Genomic DNA, 19,246 nt, shown 5'->3' with positions numbered 1-19,246 from the left:
GGCTGCTCTTCGCTAATCCTGAGCCTGAGAGACGCGGAGGGACACGCGAGGGGAAAAAGCAATGTTTATGCGTAGTTTTGCGCGAGTTTGATATTCGCGAGTTTGCACACAACCGGGGCCGGGGGGAGGGAGAGGGAGAGAGACGCGAGCGCGCAATTGCGACGGAAAGCCGACGCTGTCTCTCATCCTCCGTTCGCATCCTACACTCAGCTTCCTGCTCTGTGATCTCAGGGCGCCTCTGTTTCATCCCTCTTCAAGTTGGCTAACAGCAGGATCCTACACAATATAGTCGTGATTGCAAATCCGCTCGTTATCGCCAAAACTGTGCTCGACCTTACCGAAAGCAGCCCTCGCCCTACGAAACTTCCTCGCATACTCCATGCATTCTCCTATCTTTCTTCCCTGCCTCCCTTCCTCCCCGCCCCTCTCTCTCTCTCTCTCTCTCTCTCAATTTGTCTCTTCGATCCTCTCGGTGTACTTCATCAATTGCCGTTTCGTCGGTAAAAGGAAAAATTCGCCTCTCACGTTCGCCTCGCGTTTTCGGGCTCCTCATCGAAAACTCACTTCATCGCCTTCGTTGCAAACTTCAACGAGATTCAATAAAATGGATTCGTCTCGACCTTAGCAGAGTTCCTTCGACGAAGTGAACAACTTTTCTTTCGCCTTGCTCCAGATTCCGGCAAGCTTGCTCGACGGAAGAGAAAAGAAGTTCACTTCGATCGTATCTTACAGGATGTTTGACGTTCTTATTATAAAGCTCATTGCTAATCGATTCATCGTCATTCTTCATCAAATTATTGTTAATCAAGATTGTTCATCAAATCATTGTTCAATCAAGATAAAATCGCGCAAGTCCACGCGGCGAAATATTTCCGAGAGACACGATGAAAGATCGCGCGTGCGATTTACAAAAAGAGCGCCTCGGCGCTTTTTACGCGTTCGGTCGAGTTAAAAATTGCGATAACCGATAAACAGCTTATTGACTTACACAAAGGACCATGTGCGTGCGCGTGCGCGCGCGCGCGCGCGAGCGAGAGCGGCGGATCGAAACGCACTTCTGTCAACGGGGACGACCTGATACTATTAGGGAAAACACAGAGCGATGATTGCACAGGTGCGAGAAAATCGATCTACGCGAGCCCAATGTGCCCACGGAATTATCTCTCCTTTGGGCGTCATATCGGCGAAGATAAACGTGAGCCTGTGTCAGGAAACACAGCTACTCCCGACGTATTGATGTTTACTCGGACACACTCGCGACATTCCTCCGCGGGGCGCCACGAACGGCGCGGCGCGTTTAGACGCGCGCGCGAGCCGCCACTGTGGGGGCCACACTGAGAGAAAAGTATATGATATTTGGAACTATAATGATATAGTAACTAAATTATAGTCCGAAATATCATATTTATACTAAGTATTACCATAATATCGGTAATAATTGCGACATAGGCATAGGTGTAATCAACTATATAATATTTTTACTAAGAATTACAGTAAGTTAAACTAAAATTATTGTACGGGTGCATATATAAAATGGTAGGCAAAAGTAACTCTTTTATATAGTCAATATTCGAAGAATATTCGCTAAATGATATTAAATCTCACTATATTTGTGAATGAGAAATTACCATATGGTATGTGGTAAAAGTAACTAAACAATTATTTAAGACAATCATCGACTATATACTTGTGTTTATTCTACTGTATTTTGCAGGTTTCCACGAACTATAAAAATATGGTTGACGCCAAAATTAACTGTACAATGTAGCGAGATTATAATTAATTCAACTATATTTTTCTATCAGTGCAGATGACATTCTTTGGTTCAAAATTCTCTAGAGATCTGAATTTCCAACCGACCATCGATACCAATGGATGAGGTTGATCCTGAATAAATTCCAAAGAGATCTCTGTCTAGCCAAAATTAAGAAAAAAGTTTCTTTCCTCGACGAATTACTAGCCCCAAAAGAGGAAAGATTATCGTTAAACGCGAGAAACTTGTGCGAGAAATACTCGTTATTCGATACTTATTTCTATCTAATAGCGTATTCAGCGGATTGAAACTATGAATCAACAGATACCTCGAGATTCATCGATCTGGAATCAGAAAGCCATTAACCCAAAACTCATATGCCCAAAATACAAAAACATCAAATATACACCCATTAAGCACAAAACCGAGGGATTTTGAGTCTTAAGCCCATCAACCTAGGAATCTATCAATCCGAGAACTTTTTAGCTCGTAGATGCATAAAGCATCCGTATATATTAAGAGCCCCAAATAGTCCAAGAATCCAATCTAGCCGTAGCTCGAGAACCTAATAATACTCGACGTTGAATATTCAGCTATAAAGCATTAAGTTCGAGCCTCGAAACTTTCAAGACAAACCCTAAATCCATGAATCCTGGAGCCGATAGTTTTTTTCAAAATTTCGACTGGACAGATCTCTTTGGAATTTATTCAGGATCAATCTCATCCATTGGTGTCGATGATCGGTTGAAAATTCAGGCCTCTAGAGAATTTTCAACCAAAAAATATCATCTGGCGGCGCACACACAGTGGGACGAAACAGGATATCGTACTTTGTAGGCAAAATACAGCAATCAGCAGAAAGCTGAATAGTGAGATAAAAACATTTGATCAGACGATTACGATTAGAGAAGACGATTACTCATAAACAAAAAATTAACTTTCCAATTGCTTAAAAAATTATTGTTCAAACAATTCGTTGCAAAATACGAGATACAAGGAGACTGATAGTGCCATTCGATTCTACGGGAAAAACTACCATAGAAACCATGTGCTAAAAAATTTTTTCTCAACCCTATTTATTAATAAAATAAAAAATGTTTCAATGGGTTAAGTTGTCTTCTGGCCGGCGGCATTTGCATCAACGGCAATACGCACCATGAGGAGGTCGCACGGTTGGATTTTGCATATTAATTAAATTAATAACATCATCTTCTTTTCCCCTCGAAACTATAAAATTTTTGTTGAAAACATTTTTGTCTGCCACTCTTAGTTTTCAAGATATTCGGCAGGCTTTAAATATGACTACGTTCTTTATCTTATAAAGTTCAATTTCTCTCAAGGTCGTAGCTAATCATGATGGAATAATGAAGGCAGATGCTTATTGAGTAGTGTACAATATGTAAAAGTTTGTAAACTTTTAAGAATTTTTTGTTACCTCTATGAATACAAAAATCCAGAACGATAAGTCGTTAATCAGAAAAATACATGTCTCATAGAGAAAAAATGCTGCAAGTGTCTGCTTCCTTCGTCAGTCTTTTGATTCTAATTGATTCGCTTAAGTGGAATATTCACTTAAACTAACAATAATTAAAACATTTTGACAAAATAGTGGACATAGAAATGCAGGCTATATGTAACAAACTTTTCGCTATTCTTCAGATACGTATACTGATGACTAGTACATCCTATATTATACGGACAAAATGTACATAATTATTTTCATTTAGTTAGGCTCTATTACTATAATTTCGAAACATTAGTTTGTCTCAATTAAAAAAAAAAAAAATTCTGCTCTAATGTCCGAGGTTTCTATACAGCGTGGTCCCACTATGCGGCGTGATGTCCAAGTTTTATCGCGCGTTCCGACGAGATTGCCGCGCAAGTTGCGCTCGCGACGTGCATCATCGAGATGCACGAGAGAATAGTCGATGACAAGGATCACGGCGGAATAACGCGCCGTGAGGTTTTGGTAGCGCGTGGCCGCTCACCTGTAATAGCACAGGTCTGGTCTCGTCTCGTCTCGTCTCGTCATCGAACGCGGATGCCACACGGCGGAAGATTTCAACAGCGCTCATTTTATACTCCTGCTCTTTTGTCCTGCTTCTCCCCACTGCCCCCTCCCCTCTATCCCCCGACAATTGACCTACATTCTGTGTGATTACGTCGGACTCTTGTTGTATGTACGTACGTAGACTTTGGATTGCTTAGAGTGAGATCTCGAGCTGAAAATGGGTGGGAATTTGCACGGAGATTTTAATTAGTGAAGATGTCGCCAGATGTCGGAATCGCAAGAGTGAATGTTCGACTCAAACGGTAGAATGAGGTCTTCATCCGTGCAATTCAAGTGAATGTTCAGTCAGTGTAGATTTGTTTCTGTGGGAGATACCGGGAGGTGTGTATGTTGGATTTCTTATTGATTTCTCAAGTTTCAAAAAAATGTACGCGCAATTTCCTCATACTTTCTCCGTACGAGTGGATATTTCAGCCAATTAGAATGAATTGGTTCCAACGATCGTGGAATACATGACATTTGTTCTTCGATGTCGAACGAAAATATTCACTCGACGATTCAGAGCGGAAGAATTCAATCTGTATGAGCAAAAATTGAAATTCGAGTAACTCGAACGTCATTCTAGTTTTTCAGTAAAATTTCACGCGATAGGATATTTAAATGGCACAGACATACACACACACACACACACATCGTCGTATCCCTGCGTTTCTCCTTGTCGGTACTCTCAGGTTTTCTTTCTTGCATATAAATCGTGATACGTCCTTATGATGAGGACGTCGTTTCCTGCGGGTGGCAGGATTTCATGGGAATGCATCGCTTCCGCCTCGACCGCAGGTGCATCGGAGCTTAATAAAGCCGCTCCGATGATTCAGCGTGACGCGAGTCGGCGCGGCGCGGCGCAGTGCGGCGCGGCTCGCGTACGCCGATAATATTCGCGATAATTAGCGACGCGAGAGATGCGACGCCGATAAAATCGTCTTTCGTCGATTGTCGATTGTCAGTTTCCATGGTGTGCGCGCGAGCGGAACCGCCAGCTCTGGAAATCGAGTCACGCTCTGCACGAAAATCATCTCAACGTGCAACAACAAAATGGAAAGATGAGAGGGAGGGGAGACGTAAAGCATCTTTTTTCCACGAATATCCCGACAGGATGCGAACAATTAGAGAGACTAGCAAGCTCTGGTAATGCAGATCTTAAATCTTTACTGAAGATTACAGTGTATCCGCGGCGGAGTTGTAGTGCTCAGCCATGACGAAAGGTTTAACGCCTTGAAAAATTCCGACAGGCGTGTACGTTTAGAGAGATACGTTTAATTTTTCTCCTTCGATTCCTCTTTAATTCTTCAACTTGTTTCATATTGTTTTTCCTGCAAATTTTCTTCTTCCAATTCGATTTTATATTACAGCGACCAACACGAAATCCCACCGAAAAAGAGACTCTCGTCGGACCGGAAATCGGCAGGTGTGCCATCTTAACCCTTTCACTGTTAGTGCGAAGTATACTTCCCGCCTTTTCTTCATTCAATTTTGCGTTGTAAATCACATAATTTTGAAGAACTAATCGGGGATTTGAGTTTTCCAGATAACTGAATAGTTGTTCAGCATACTCCAATAGGTTTTTATACCCAGTTATTCATTTGTGATTCATTATTTATAACAAATCAAAGTTGAAAAAAGTCCCTTTTTTTAGGGAAAACTCGATTCCTCGGAGAGGTCTGAAATTTTCACCAAATATTTTCCCGATGTTCTACAAAAACATATATTTTTTCAGTACTTTCTTGCAAGTTAGATTTTTCTTTTACAAACAAATATTTCTACAAGAACGGCCGAAATTTGATTTTATGGTCGCCGTATTGAATCTGCCATTTTGAATTTTGCAAATCTGACTTCAGATTCGTAATCAGCGATTCGAAAAACCCATATATCATCAATAATATCGGAATTTTGATCAGTTTTGTACATTATGGTCGCCATATTGAACCCGCCATTTTGAATGTTGCAAATCTGACTTTAGATTCGTAATATCAGCGAGCCAAAAGACGTAGGACTACCAAATATTTTTTATAATTCTCTCAAGGGAAGTTAATTCAGCAGTGAAAGGGTTAAAGCGAAATCCTTGTCTCCCGCTCTTGACAACTCCATCCGAAGGATTAAACTTACGTTTTCCGATTCGCATTAAAACACCCGCGCCTCAGGATAATCGCTCGCTCTCGAGACCGCGAACGATCATCGATAAGATTACGGTCGACGTGCTCGCGTGGGATCGGTCGGCCGACCGAGTCGCTCCACGAGACGGAGTCTCATCCGGGGCGGCTGGAAGCGCGACACGGAGCTCGCAGAGAATACCCGAGGACGCAGGAGCGTGTGCAGCCTGACACGTTATATTATGTAATAGCGCAGAGCCACGTGTCACGCGCGCGTTCGGAGCCCCGGAATGAAATTCATTTGGAGCAGCCCGGGCCCCACATCGCGCGCTCCGCACCGTAGCTACGTGGGTTTCATCCCTCTCGAGTCAACAGTCACAATGCGCCGCACCCCGACGCACGACACGGCGGTACCGAGCCTTAATCCGATTATTCCTTTCGAATCGGCGGCCGACCACACGGCCGACGAGCGATGTGAGCGCTCTCGCGCCGGTCTTACGTCGCTATTAGCGCAAAGAGACACGGGGGGGAGGGAGGTGGCGTTCTCTTCCACCAGGGGGGTGTCAAGAGCGAGCATGCAGCACTCTGCGCTTCTTCGAGTAAAGTTTCACTCGAGGAATGGATAGTGTAAGTCGCCCGAAGTCGCGTGACTTCTCGCTCGTTTAGAGTGAATCCCCTCCCCCCTCCCTCTGCATACGGGAAAATGTATCCGTCCTACTGCCGAGGGAAGAGGTTGTTCAATTTATCGGATGTCCTTCTTTTGAGTGACGTTTGCGCAATTCGGATACCTTTTTCAGTTTCTCCGAGCAAAATTCCAAAGTGGCAACCGAAGCATTCAAAGCTGAGCGACATCCTCTACTACGCATGAGTGACGATACACGAAACGATCCAACGTTCACAGCAGTACAATGGAGGGTTTAGGGAAACCGTAAGCATCTTTATTACATTCTTCTATTTATCAGATAAGAGTACAATAGAGGCGGGTGGGGGGGGGCTAACATTTACATCGTGTCCTGTCATAACCGCTTACCAGGCAAGTCCACGAGCAGTGGTTCGCAAAAGTGATGCACTTGATGAGAGGCCCTCTTGAGAACCTGCGACTGGCAAATTGTGCATTTTTGTCCATCTAGAGGCACTTTTAATGAGACTTTAGTTTCTGCAGAAATTAAATCTCCCATTGAGGTAGTCCCGTAGGATTTATAAATATTAGACTGCTCACGTCGAAAGTGGAGGTGAAAACTTGCACTCGGGTGAAAATTTGTCTCGTCAAGGAGACGAGAAAAGGAGGAATTTTACCGAGTGCGATATTTTCAGATATATCCATTTTTCACAAAAGTCACAAAAGTCGAGGAAGAAGTCGAAAAAAAAAAAAGACCCCGTCAAAAATTCAACAAAAAAAGGGGAATTCTGTCACACGATTCACATCACAGATCGAATAGTTCAGGGTCAGGAAGATCGGGTGTCGGGGAAGATCAAGATGTCGACTCGGCTACCGATCGAACCATCACGATTGAGAGCTCCTAGCGACGGGCTCGCGCGCTAATCGATCACGAGAGGAAGTGACGCGAGGCATCGGACGTCGCACACACAGCTACGCCGGGGAGGAATCAGGAGGAAACAAGTACAGTTTCACACTACGTTCTCGTCCCTCTGCCAGATAAGAATGTAAGAAAAAATCAACACTTGCGCCGTGTGTGTCCTGTCACTCGAGCTGCTGCATGGTGCGCGCGCGAGCCCGCCGATAGTGGCTCTCAATCGTCCTGACGAACTCGCGCTCCCCTAACCCTTCGTCGTAGCGTCTAAATAGCGTTCCGCGACAACAAGTGTACGTCCGACGGGAAGGAACAAAACAAAAGCTAGGTCACCCACAGGAGGTGGCGGGGGGTGTCGACCAGGACTGTGCCGTCAGCGGACGCGCCGCGTGGGGGCGTGAAACGGGAGAAACAAGAGTCCGGCGGAGTGTGCCAGGATCTCTCTCGGACTCGGACGAGAGGCACGAGAGCGTCCTTATTGAGCCATTTGCATGGATCGAGGATCGCGGGCCGATCGCTTTGATACGGCGCCGCCTCGACGACGCGCTCGTCCGTGCTCGCCGACGAGGAGAGCGAAACAGTGGGGAAGGGAGAGGGGGAGAGAAGACTCGCCAGGATAAGGTGGCGAAGTGGTCGGCTCGCGTATCTGAATGAAGCTCGCGGAGAGGAGCGCGCCGACGGAATTAGTATTTAAAAATATGCGCGCCGACGGATGCGGTTTTCGTGTCGCGCGCTCCCGATGCCTCCCATAAATATGATAAGGCCGCGCGTACGGCGGGCGTAGCGCGATCTATAATTCTCGGTAGTCCTGCTGAAGAGAGGGTCTAATACGGGCCTGGACGGAACTGGACGGCACGGCGGCGGCGGCGACGGCGGCGACGCCGAGAGAGGAGAGGGCCGTCGCTCGCGCAAAAGAGAACGTCTCTCGCGAGCGCGTAGTTGGAAATTTATTCGATCGCCGCTCGCCGCTGCGAAATAACCTCGTTCGCGGAGTGTTGCGCTCCTCTTTTTTAATTCGTATATTTTAAGAAATACGGAGATGAGGGAGAGAGAGAGAGAGAGAGAGAGAGAGAGAGAGAGAGAGAGAGAGAGCGAGGAGGAGGAGGGAGAAGAGGCAGGGTGGGAGGGTGGAGAGAGCGAGTCCCTGGTGGAAAATCGTGCGGAATCGCGCGTGCGATTCCGCCTCTCCCGTCCTCTCCCGTATCAGCCGCGGCGGAAAAGTAAAATGGCCGTTGGCGTACATCGGTGCCGTGCTCTTGTTGATCGATAAAAGCGTCGCGACGCTGGGCGTGTCCGTTCCAAGCCGCCTCCGCAACGCCCGGCGAATCGTCGCGGGAAATTTCTCTCCCGGAAATTTCACGGATAAGTAGCCCCGGCGAGAGCAAAGGGCCAGCTCCTGTTGCCGTGGCAGGAAGACGCGCCTTCCTCGCGCGGCGCTTCGCCGGCTTTCGTCGTCGACGCGACGTTACGTTTACGCACGGGCGTTTCCGTTTCCGCGTCCCGTAGCTATTAATTCGCCCGTTCGCATCGCCGCGAGAACGTCAACGCAGTCGTCGTCATCGTCGTCGTCGATGTCGATGTTTCTCGTTTCGCGGGGGATCGATGGCTGAAGCCGGACTCGCTGCGAATCGGACTTGGAAGAATGACCGATTAATCTCGGCAACATTGCAGTCATTTTCGCCGCCGATATCTATATTTCTTCGTTGTTCCAATATATACGCGCCATTGCGGTTATCGATTATCTGTTAGTTACTGTTAGTTAGTTACTAATTATCTCGTTGCTGTTAATTAACGTTACAGTTCAAGCCATGTTATTTACATAACGCTATCTTTTCTACGAACGAGAATTTGGCGTTCTTTTTCATAGCGAAAAAGCTTCTCGCTGTTTTAAGAGCTTCGAGGGCGGCCGAATGAACAACAAAATAACTTCCTCCGGCCAATTCCAAGAGTGGACTTTGCTTCGACAGAATTGTCATGAAGCCTAGTTACAAATTATGTGTTATGTTGAAAGTGTCGTGTCAAATAATGAGCCTTCTCGACATTCTCGTCAAGGAGGAACTGTCACAAATTTTCGCGAGAAATAAAGTGGCGTATAAGTAACGAGCGCGAATACGAGACCGGATACTCACCGGATACAAATGCTTCTCCGGACTATAATTATATACTTTATCGTGCAATTACAGTTGGCAAATGGCGAAAACACACTTTGCTCTCGGTGCTATCGGCACACGCAGCAATCGCGCTGCTGAAAAACGCTGACTGCAAAGTCCATCGTCCCTCGTCTTTGCGCTCAGTCGCCCCGTTTCGCCATGAAGAGTTCCACGGCGTCGGCACTTTCCGGAAAACGGATATTATTCCTCCTTCGCCCGCATTTAATTCGGCCTCCATCGAACCGATATTCGTAGACGTTATCCCCGTCTCAATGAAGCGGTCCCTTTTTTTCTCTCTGTCTCTCTCCCTCTCTCCCTCCCTTTCTCTCTTCCTCCGCTCTTCGCTGTCCCCGTTCTCTTTATTTCTCTGTCAACGTAGCCGCGGAGACGCAGACGGCAGGATCCAGAACGAAGGAGCGTAAACGGATTAAGAGGGTCCTGCCGGATGACTAAGTTTTAGCCGGGCCAGCGCCGGCGCTAAATCCAATTTGATCTTAACGTTAACTCGATCCCGCGTACGGTTACACGCTGAATTAACCGTCGTTGACAACCGTGAGCTCGCCGGCCGATGGCTCAAAAATATCCCCCTTTGCCCCCCGCGCTCCAGGCTGCAACGATAACGTGTGCCAACAAGTGGCGCACCTTGTCGATGTTCGTCCTGCTAAGAGTTCATCGGAATCCGCAGCGTGGCGTGCAAACGCAAGAGCCAAGTTTGTAAAACTTGGACAAATCTGACTTACCTGAGTTCGGCTACACCGATCGACCGACTAGTCGAGATGAGTTGTCGGACGTGACGAACGAATCAGCAGCGGTAGCTGTAGAGCAACATTCTTGCGATGAAATTTCGCTCGAAACATGAAGCGAACAACTGAGTCGGTCGAATTCGAGTGACTTTTCACTCACATAGGATGAGCTGCTATTCATTTTGAATAATTTTCACTCGAAATTCAAGACTAAATCTCTTCCCATATTCAACTGCGAAAGGGCCGAATCGGGTCAATCTACTCGATCAAAAATCGATTATTTCATTGAAAATCTGCTCCAAATTCGCGTGTTAAACACTGACTTTTGCGACTTCAATCGGTTTTCACCCGCGCGCCGCTTCGAGTGAATTCGTTTCGTCTGAAATTTGTTTCACGCGAGAGATACTCGGACCTCGATTGGAGTTAGATGCGAGCTTTCCCATGAGAGATCACAATTACGAATATAATATTACGCGACTCACACGCGAATGATTCAAATCCAACGCTGAGTCCAGCCCGGAGTATCTCGCGTGAGACAAGTTTCAAGTAACAACTATCAATACAGCCGTCAAAGAGTAAGATATAGCCGCGGCAATTAAGATGTTTCTTTCGAACAGTGGCAGGTAATAAATCGTTGTTACCGAAGCTCAATTTATCAGCTGTTTGGATTTATACGCTATACAGCGAGAAAAGTACATGCTGCCAGAGAAGCAAGTGACATTTCGGTATACACGTGTACGATAAGACGCCTAAATCTTCGAGATGCCGCACGAGTCGTTTCATTGATGCTGAGAGAGGTGCCCGAAGGCAAACTTACTTGACTTACTTGATCTCAAATATAAGTGTGTCAGAACGTCACTTGTTTCTGCCAGCGAAATTATACTTCGCACACATTCACGCATGAAGAAACATGACTGCGCGACCTTCTCAACTGCTCGCGTTAATGTGCGCTTCTCTCTCTAACCTAACCTTGTAAACTCCATCTCGCAAAGAATGTACACTTTTTTGATTCGGGTCTCATCTAGGGATGCAACGATAAATCAATAACATCGAAATATCTACATATCGAGAGACAAATAGGGAATATTTATCGATATTTTTTTGTCTCCGATAAAACCGACACGAATCGATATGAATTTTACTGATATTTCGTATTTTTCAGTTACAGTTCCAGGGGCCTATTACGGTTCTACGACCGAGATGAAACAATGATTACAAAAGTGAGTGAATTCACTGGAATATATATTATGTAATTGGTTGATGTCTAGTAAATTCGCTCATTTTCATCATTTTCACCTCAATCGTTGAACCGTAATAGATCTCCTGCTCCATGTATGCGGTAATCTCCGACAAACGACTGCGGCTTATTATATATTTTTCAATAAGAATATAACAATAAATTATAGGAAGATAAAAATTTTTAAAAGATCTTTTTAAATTTTTCGTGTACACCCTTTATGTTACGCATACCCCTGTATGTATACATTTTTTTTATATAAATATCGATATTTTTCAAAATTATCGATATTATCGTCATCGATATTTTGAGAAATCATCGCATCCCTAGTCTCACCTGTAACAAGAAATTCGTAGTGTTGTGTCCACAAGCCACAAGGTTTGTGGCAGCGTCCGTTGTCCGCGAGCCTTAAGCATCTGATGCTGATTTTGACGACTGAACGAAGATTGTCTGGACGACGGGAAATCGATGAGAAGAAAATAACAACAGCTGATAGAGAGTCTCCGGTCTCGAGCTGCCATCGAGGACAGACGCGAGAATTGTTAAATAGAGAATTATTCCTGATGTAAGAAGCTCGAGCGAGCTGCGCTGTAAATAGTTGTAAGCTGTAATAGTTGAAGCTGTAAAAAGCTTCATATTTGTTTTCATTTATCTGAGTGCAAGCGCGAGTGCGAGAGTGAGCGCAACAACAACAGCGGCGGCAGCGAAACGGCCAGCCTCTCAGCCGAGAATCGAATCAGCCGCTGAGATTCAGCTGATGACACCGAGTTATCCTTCTGGCAGCCAGGACTCTCGATCGCGATCGCGAGGGGGGAGCGGAGCGATCTCGCAGCGAGTTGGGAAATCGTTGTTCCGCCGCCAATCGAGCAGCGTCCTCTCGTCGTCCTGCGCACTCGTCGTCCTCGAGAAGAAGGAGGCACCTCCGCCTCGAGGACGATTACGAAGCGGCGAAAGGGCGGCGGTAGTAGGCTGGATACGCGAAAATTGGGGAGAGCAGGGGTGAATTCGGTCCGAGCGCGGGTCCGGTTTATCGAGCTGGAACAACAAGCGGCAATCAGGCATAACTCGATCATTTCATTCTTCTGCCTTTCTCCCTCCGCGAGCCCCCGCGAAGCCCTTCCGTTGACTACGACAGTTCGCGATGCCCTCTCGCGAATACGCGTAGGCGCCGCACGTATATACCAATCCACGACGGCGCGGCGCCGAGGACTCGCCCTCGCGCGCACCCTCGGAGAAGAGTCCTCGCGGAATCGAGAATTCCAAATCCCGAGTCCCAAACATTCTCCTCCTCGACTCGCCGAGATAGACGCGAGCGGAATATTTCGCGAAGCGCCGCAACGGTGGGATTTTATCCGCAGGCCGAAACTAAGCTGCGAGGTGTCGCCGCTCCTCCTGAGGATCGATGTGACTGTTTGCTGAACCGTGAGTCCTTATTAGAACGGTAGTAATCGTAGCGTAAGCATAGGATAGGATAACGCTCGGCCGGTGATAGTCGCGAGGTCAAGTTCAGATAAAGAGTAAGTTTGATTAATCTAGTCGACGATTAACCAACCGACCAGAATTGCCGACGATAATTTTTAACTATGTCATTCGAGAGCGACCATCGGCTCTCGAGATCTAATCCTTAGATTCAACATCAATAAAAAAGTATCGACATAATAGCTTTAACGTTCAAGATTACTAATATTTTCCCACCACTCGAAGCTTTTCTGCGTTAGTGCAAAGCTAAATTAACATAAAATATATCGTTCTCACAGGATCGCTCGGTCTACTTCGAATAACCGCGCACTGATAGAAAAATATAGTTGAATTAACTATAATCTCACTATATTTTATATATATAGTTCATTTTGGCGTCAACTGTATTTTTATAGTTCGCGGAATCTGCAGAATATAGTAGAATAAACACAAGTATACAGTCAATGATTGTCTTAAATAATTGTTTAGTTACTTTTACCACATATATGGTAATTTCTCATTCAAAGATATAGTGAGATTTAATATTCATACAGCTACATCTGTCATCATTTAGCAAATATTCTGCTAATATTGACTATATAAAAGAGTTACTTTTACCTACCATTTTATATTTACATCTATACAATAATTTTAGTTTAACTTACTGTAATTCTTAGTAAAACTATTATATGGTTGGTTATACTATGCCTATGTCGCAATTATTACCGATATTATGGTAATACTTACTATAAATATGATATTTCGGACTATAATTTAGTTACTATATCATTATAGTTCCAAATATCATATACTTTTCTCTCAGTGCGACAAATAACAGATCAGAATTATTGCTTGCAATGAAAGGTTCCTGATAACCTGAAAGTTACACAAAATATTAAGACCGGTGGTTATGCCGGTGTTCGTATATACGTGCGTTCGTTTGTGCGTGTTGCGTGCTCGATTGACGCGAAGGTTGTCGATATCCGCTAGATATGCACCCTCTCGGGCGGCGCGGGCGATTGATCAATTCGACGAGTACACACCGGGCATGGACCGGGTATTAGCGCGAGGAAAGTGCGCAGCCGTAATTTCACGAAGGATAATTTCGCTCGTCCTGCCGGCGGAGTGGCGATCACGGGCGGCGTTGCGACCGTCGCTCTCGAGAAAAGCTCGCAAGAGACTCCTCGATTCCTCCTGTTTGGATCTTGCACGTTTCGCCCGTTTTCGCGAGAGGTGGGAAAAAGCGTTTGGTATTTTGTCACTGTGTGATTGTGCGTACAGGGTGTAAATGAATATAGCATACTTTCAAGACGGGGAGATTATAGAAGAAAGCTTTTAGAAAGCCTAATGTTTGGAAACGTCGCGTTTCCTTTCCTCCAATAATCACGAAGGATGAATACGACATATCGTGTGTACAATTTGCCTTGTTCCTGAGACTTTTGAACAATATTTTATCCTTTAAAATCATTTTGCAAGAAATGAGTTTATTTTATTCTCACTGATTCTGAAGTGGCAGTCGTCTCGCGTGATTTATCACTTGTTTCGAGTGAGATTTTACTCTGAGAAATTTAGAGGGTTATATTCCTTTGTAACATTCGTGAAATGGATACTATTTCATCCTCCTCCTCCTCCTCCTCCTCCTCCTCCTCCTGCTCCTCCTGCTCCTCCTCCTCCTCCTCCTCCTCCTCTTCCTCCTCCTCCTCCTCCTCCTCCTCCTCCTCCTCCTCCTCCTCCTCCTCCTCCTCCTCCTCCTCCTTCTCCTACTCCTCCTCGAGATCTCTAAGAAAAAATGCTTAATCCTTTAAAATCATTTTGCAACAAATAAATTTGACATTCTTATTGTTTTATTGATCCGAAGGTAGCAGTCTTTTATTAATAATAATAGTTATTATTAATAATAGTCTGTTCGAATTAACTTTCACTCGTTTCTAGTGAAACCTCACTCTGAAGAAATTTCAACCCTTTAGCCGGGTCTCTCTCCTACGCGTGGATTATGATCCCGTCCCGCGGATCATCGTCCCGCGAACCTCCGTTAGCCGAAAAATTTCCCCGCTGCTCTCGCGCATCCTTGCGCACCCGCGCGCCGTTAAATGAACTATCGACGATCGAGTTAGGCAGGGATACCGAGTGACCTCGGGCTTAGGATCCACCACGGCTCTCCTTTTACACGATTCCCTCTCACCATGCAATATTATTCGGTCCACTTGTCGGCACCCCTCGTGCGCCTGTGGCCCCTATACGAGCTCCTCCGCCTGGCCACCCCTCGTAATCCTGTTACCGACCTCCACGCATCTACGCATTCGTGCACCCACGCGAGTGTCCCTGTTCCCTCGCGCTTTGTAGCCAAAAAACAGAGCGCGCCTTTGCGAAACCCGCTCGATGTGTATTCATGAAGTGACGACGACGACGACGACGACGACGACGGCGGTGGCGGCGGTGGCGGCGGCGAGGATCTTCGAAGGCTGGAAATAAAATCAGTTGCTCCAAACCGTCGTCTCTCCTCGGGGAACGTCTAGTTAACCGGCAAAAGGGGAGTAAGTAATTCGCGATCGATGGATCCAAGTCGACGGTAGCCGAACCGAACGGGCCGTCGGCCATCGGCCCGACGTGCTGAAAGAAAGAAGGTCTCTCTCGAGGAGATACGCGCTTGCGCGCAATCGTGCGCGTTAATCAAGACGCGCGATCGGTGCGAGGCATCAAAGAGCGTCCGAGATCGAATTGGAAATTCATTGCATGCAAATCACAAGGAGAGAAGAATTTATTTCTTCCTTTATATCCCCGCGCGTGATCCCTCCCGCTTTTCACTCCCCGCTTCTTTCCCCGTCTCTGTTTCTCGATTTCTGCCACCCTCATCTCCCTCACTCTTTCCTTCCTTCCTTCTTTCCTTCCTTCCTGACAAACCGAGTTCGCAGCCGCAAATTAGCCGCTCGCGCACCGGCTAAAAGAAAATTAAAAGAGGATTCCCGGTTACCCCTTCGCCACCCCTCGCTCGTTCTCCCTTGTTTTTAGCATCTCGGGAGGAGCGAGGGAGAGAGAGAGAGAGAGAGAGAGAGAGAGAGAGAAAGAGAGACGCTTCCTCCTGGCAAAATTTCACGATCCCCCCGTGCCTCCTCCTCCTCCTCCTCCGTCCTCGATCTCACCCCGCCAGCGTGGCCTGGTAATTGCGGCCTCGCTTGAAATCAGAGTGCGAGTCGGAATTTTTCAGCTGGCCGATCGCGGCTGTCGCTTCGACTGTCCAAAGATGACGTTCGGCGCATTGTTTCGAGCGCCGTCCCCACGGCGATTCGCCGTGAGTCTGCGATCCTCCGTGCGTGTAATGTGTAGGAAACACGACGATATACATGCGGAACCCTGTGCGACGTCCATCTTTGTCGTCTCTTATCGAGCGCCGATCGCAGCACGTGTTAATTGCGTGTAGGAGCCAGAGGTCACACGCGCGCGAGCGCGAGAACGCACGAGCGCGCGACAGCTTTGAAGTCGTAATGCCTAATTAAGAAACGCGGGCGACGTGGAAAAAATTTAAGTCGAGTGAAGCGGCAGTCTGATGAATGATCGATTGTCCGCATCAAAGGACTCGCGCGAGCGCATCGGCGGTTAGCTAATCCAAGCCTGTCCTCGACGAAGGCGATCTCTTGTACTTGTTGTGTGCATGTCGCTCGTACGAGTGCGATCGCCGCGTTATGCGATAGGAAAGATTGAAAGAAAGGAAAAGAACTGGGCAGGGAGGCGGATTTCTAAGCGAGATACTTGTCGACCTTCATCGCTGGATTTGAATCCTTCCTGGGGAAACGATCGCCGAATTATGCGATAGGAATGATGAAAAATCAACGGAAAGGAGAAAAGGAGAGAATTTCTAGCCAAAGCGCTGTCCGTGCAATACGTGAGGATTCTATCATTTGTAAGAAAAATGCATGATGGCCGCACATTATGTAGCACGACAGAGCGAATTAGAAACAAAAGGAAGAGAAATAAAGAACGGAAGTAACAAGTTTTATCGCTAATCCAGATATTTGTAAGAAGGCGATCACCGCGCATATCATGTGATAGGAAAAATTAAGGAAGAAAATAAAAGAAAGAGGAAAAAGAGATTCCGCAAGCAAAGCGCTCGTCGTGAATTCCGTCGCTGATTTAGTTATTTCATCAACAATCGCCATACCGTACGATAGAGGAAATAAAAAAAGGAGAGAGAGAGAGAGAGAGAGAGAGAGAGAGGAGAGGAGAGAGAGAGAGAGAGAGAGAGAGAGAGAGAGAGAGAGAGAGAGAGAGAGAGAGAGAGAGAGAGAGAGAGACGGAGAGACGGAGAGACGGAGAAAGAAACAGACTTTCGAAGCGAAGTGCGCTTGTCGCACGGCTTCTGTCGCCGATCCAACCGAGGGAGTCTATTATTACAGTTGTAAGCGTCGAACTTAATCCTCTTCCGATCGCGTCGCATGGCGACCATGCCCCCCTCGCCGCTTGTAATCCCGTAAAGATGTAAATTTCCAGCGTTCCTGGAGCGCGCGAGCGACAAGGAGCGACTACGTGCGTGAATTCGAATCGCACGATTGCTCGTGTATGTGTGTGTGTGTGTGTGTGTGTGTGTGTGTGTATATGTGCGTGTGGTCGGATTTAGCCGTAGCCAGTCTCGCTGTACCGCATCGTGGGCTGAGAGGGGTTGAGAGAGCGCGGGGGAGAGAACGGGAAGGGGAGAGAGGGTGTAGTCGGTAGTTACAACGCGGGTTGCAGCGAATTGGTGTAATGTGCTACCCACAGGCAAATATTCGCAGATGTGAGCCGAGCAACGAAAATTCGGCTTTGCAGCACTCGTGCCGGCACTAGCTAACAGGATTTATTTGTATCTACGTGTACGTACCGCGCTCCGCATTTCAAAGCCCGTTCCTCCCTTTCCCCGCCGCCCTCTCCCCCCTCGCTCGGGAGAGGCGGCGGATTGGCGTATGTGTACGTAGGTACATACTAGGTACTATGTGTACACCCGCCACGTACACGACGCGGCCTGGCTAGCTGCAGCGAGAGAGACAGAGAGAGAGAGAGAGAGAGAGAGAGAGAGAGAGAGAGAGAGAGAGAGAGAGAGAGAGAGCCGAGCTAACTAACGGGCTAGCAGTTCATTAGAGATCGCTAAACTCCACTAGGGTGCCCGCCGTAACGCACGCCGGGCCAGGACCGAGCGGAGGAGGGGGGAAGGGGGGATGGGATGTGAGGATTTCGTTATCGCGCGATATGCGTTTCATTCGGACGAGAGCGAAGAGGGGCGGCCTCGTGCGCGAAATTTTCACCGGCGAGCTCGCTTTGAATTCCGAGATATCTCGCGTGTGTGTGTTCGTGTGTTCGTGTCTGTGCACAAGCAGGTTCGCGGGAGGAGCGTCCGTTGCAATCGTTCGAATCTCGAAGGAGGCAGTTCCGATTCCGACGGATGAACCACTCGAGCGGTGGTGCGTGCGTGTGTGTGTGTGTGTGTGTGTGTACACGTGTGTGGGTTGGGTGTGCATTGTGTGTCTCTTCTTCCTAGGTTGCCTCTTCTCGCGCTTGGGCCGTATTTCGCGTCGCACAACCGGACGTCGCGGGCGGAAACGAGGCCCGCATCCACGGGAGGAGGGATGAATGGCGGCGAGACCAAAGGGGATCTCCTCCCTGGAGATCGATCGCGCGGCGATCGCGGCGACGGTTGTCGGTGTAGACGTCCATCGATCTCGAATGCCGATAATCTACGGGATCGGCTCTCTCGCGGTGCCGGACGGCATCGACTTATTATGTAATGGGACGACGTACGGCAATATAAAACCGACTTGTAACGTCGTGACGCGTCCCCGGCATGAGAGAGGTAAAATCACGTACAATGCACGAAACGACAGGTAGACGCGGACGCTGAGTGTATCCACCGACACAAATAAATGATTGAGATCTTTGATACGCCGGACCACCAACGAATAGAAGAGAGAGAGAGAGAGAGAGAGAGAGAGAGAGAGAGAGAGAGAGAGAGAGAGAGACATAGCATACGCGTGCGCGCGCGCGGCGCGGCACGAGGAATTAACTGTAAACACTGCTTGATGTCGCGCGTCCATGACAGCGTCCTTACATCAGGTAAGAGCCGTCGCTGGATGGTCAAGCGGTTCGACGAGCAGGAGGCGGGGGAAGGGAATCGGTGGAAGCCGCGGTGCGTTGGGAAACTTTGACGAATCGTTTACTCGGGATACCGCGCAGACGGACGATACCGATTC

This window comes from Harpegnathos saltator, unplaced genomic scaffold (assembly GCF_003227715.2).
Source record: "Harpegnathos saltator strain DR-91 unplaced genomic scaffold, Hsal_v8.6 scaffold7, whole genome shotgun sequence".
Lineage (NCBI taxonomy): Eukaryota > Metazoa > Arthropoda > Insecta > Hymenoptera > Formicidae > Harpegnathos > Harpegnathos saltator.
This window is presented reverse-complemented; position numbering follows the sequence as displayed.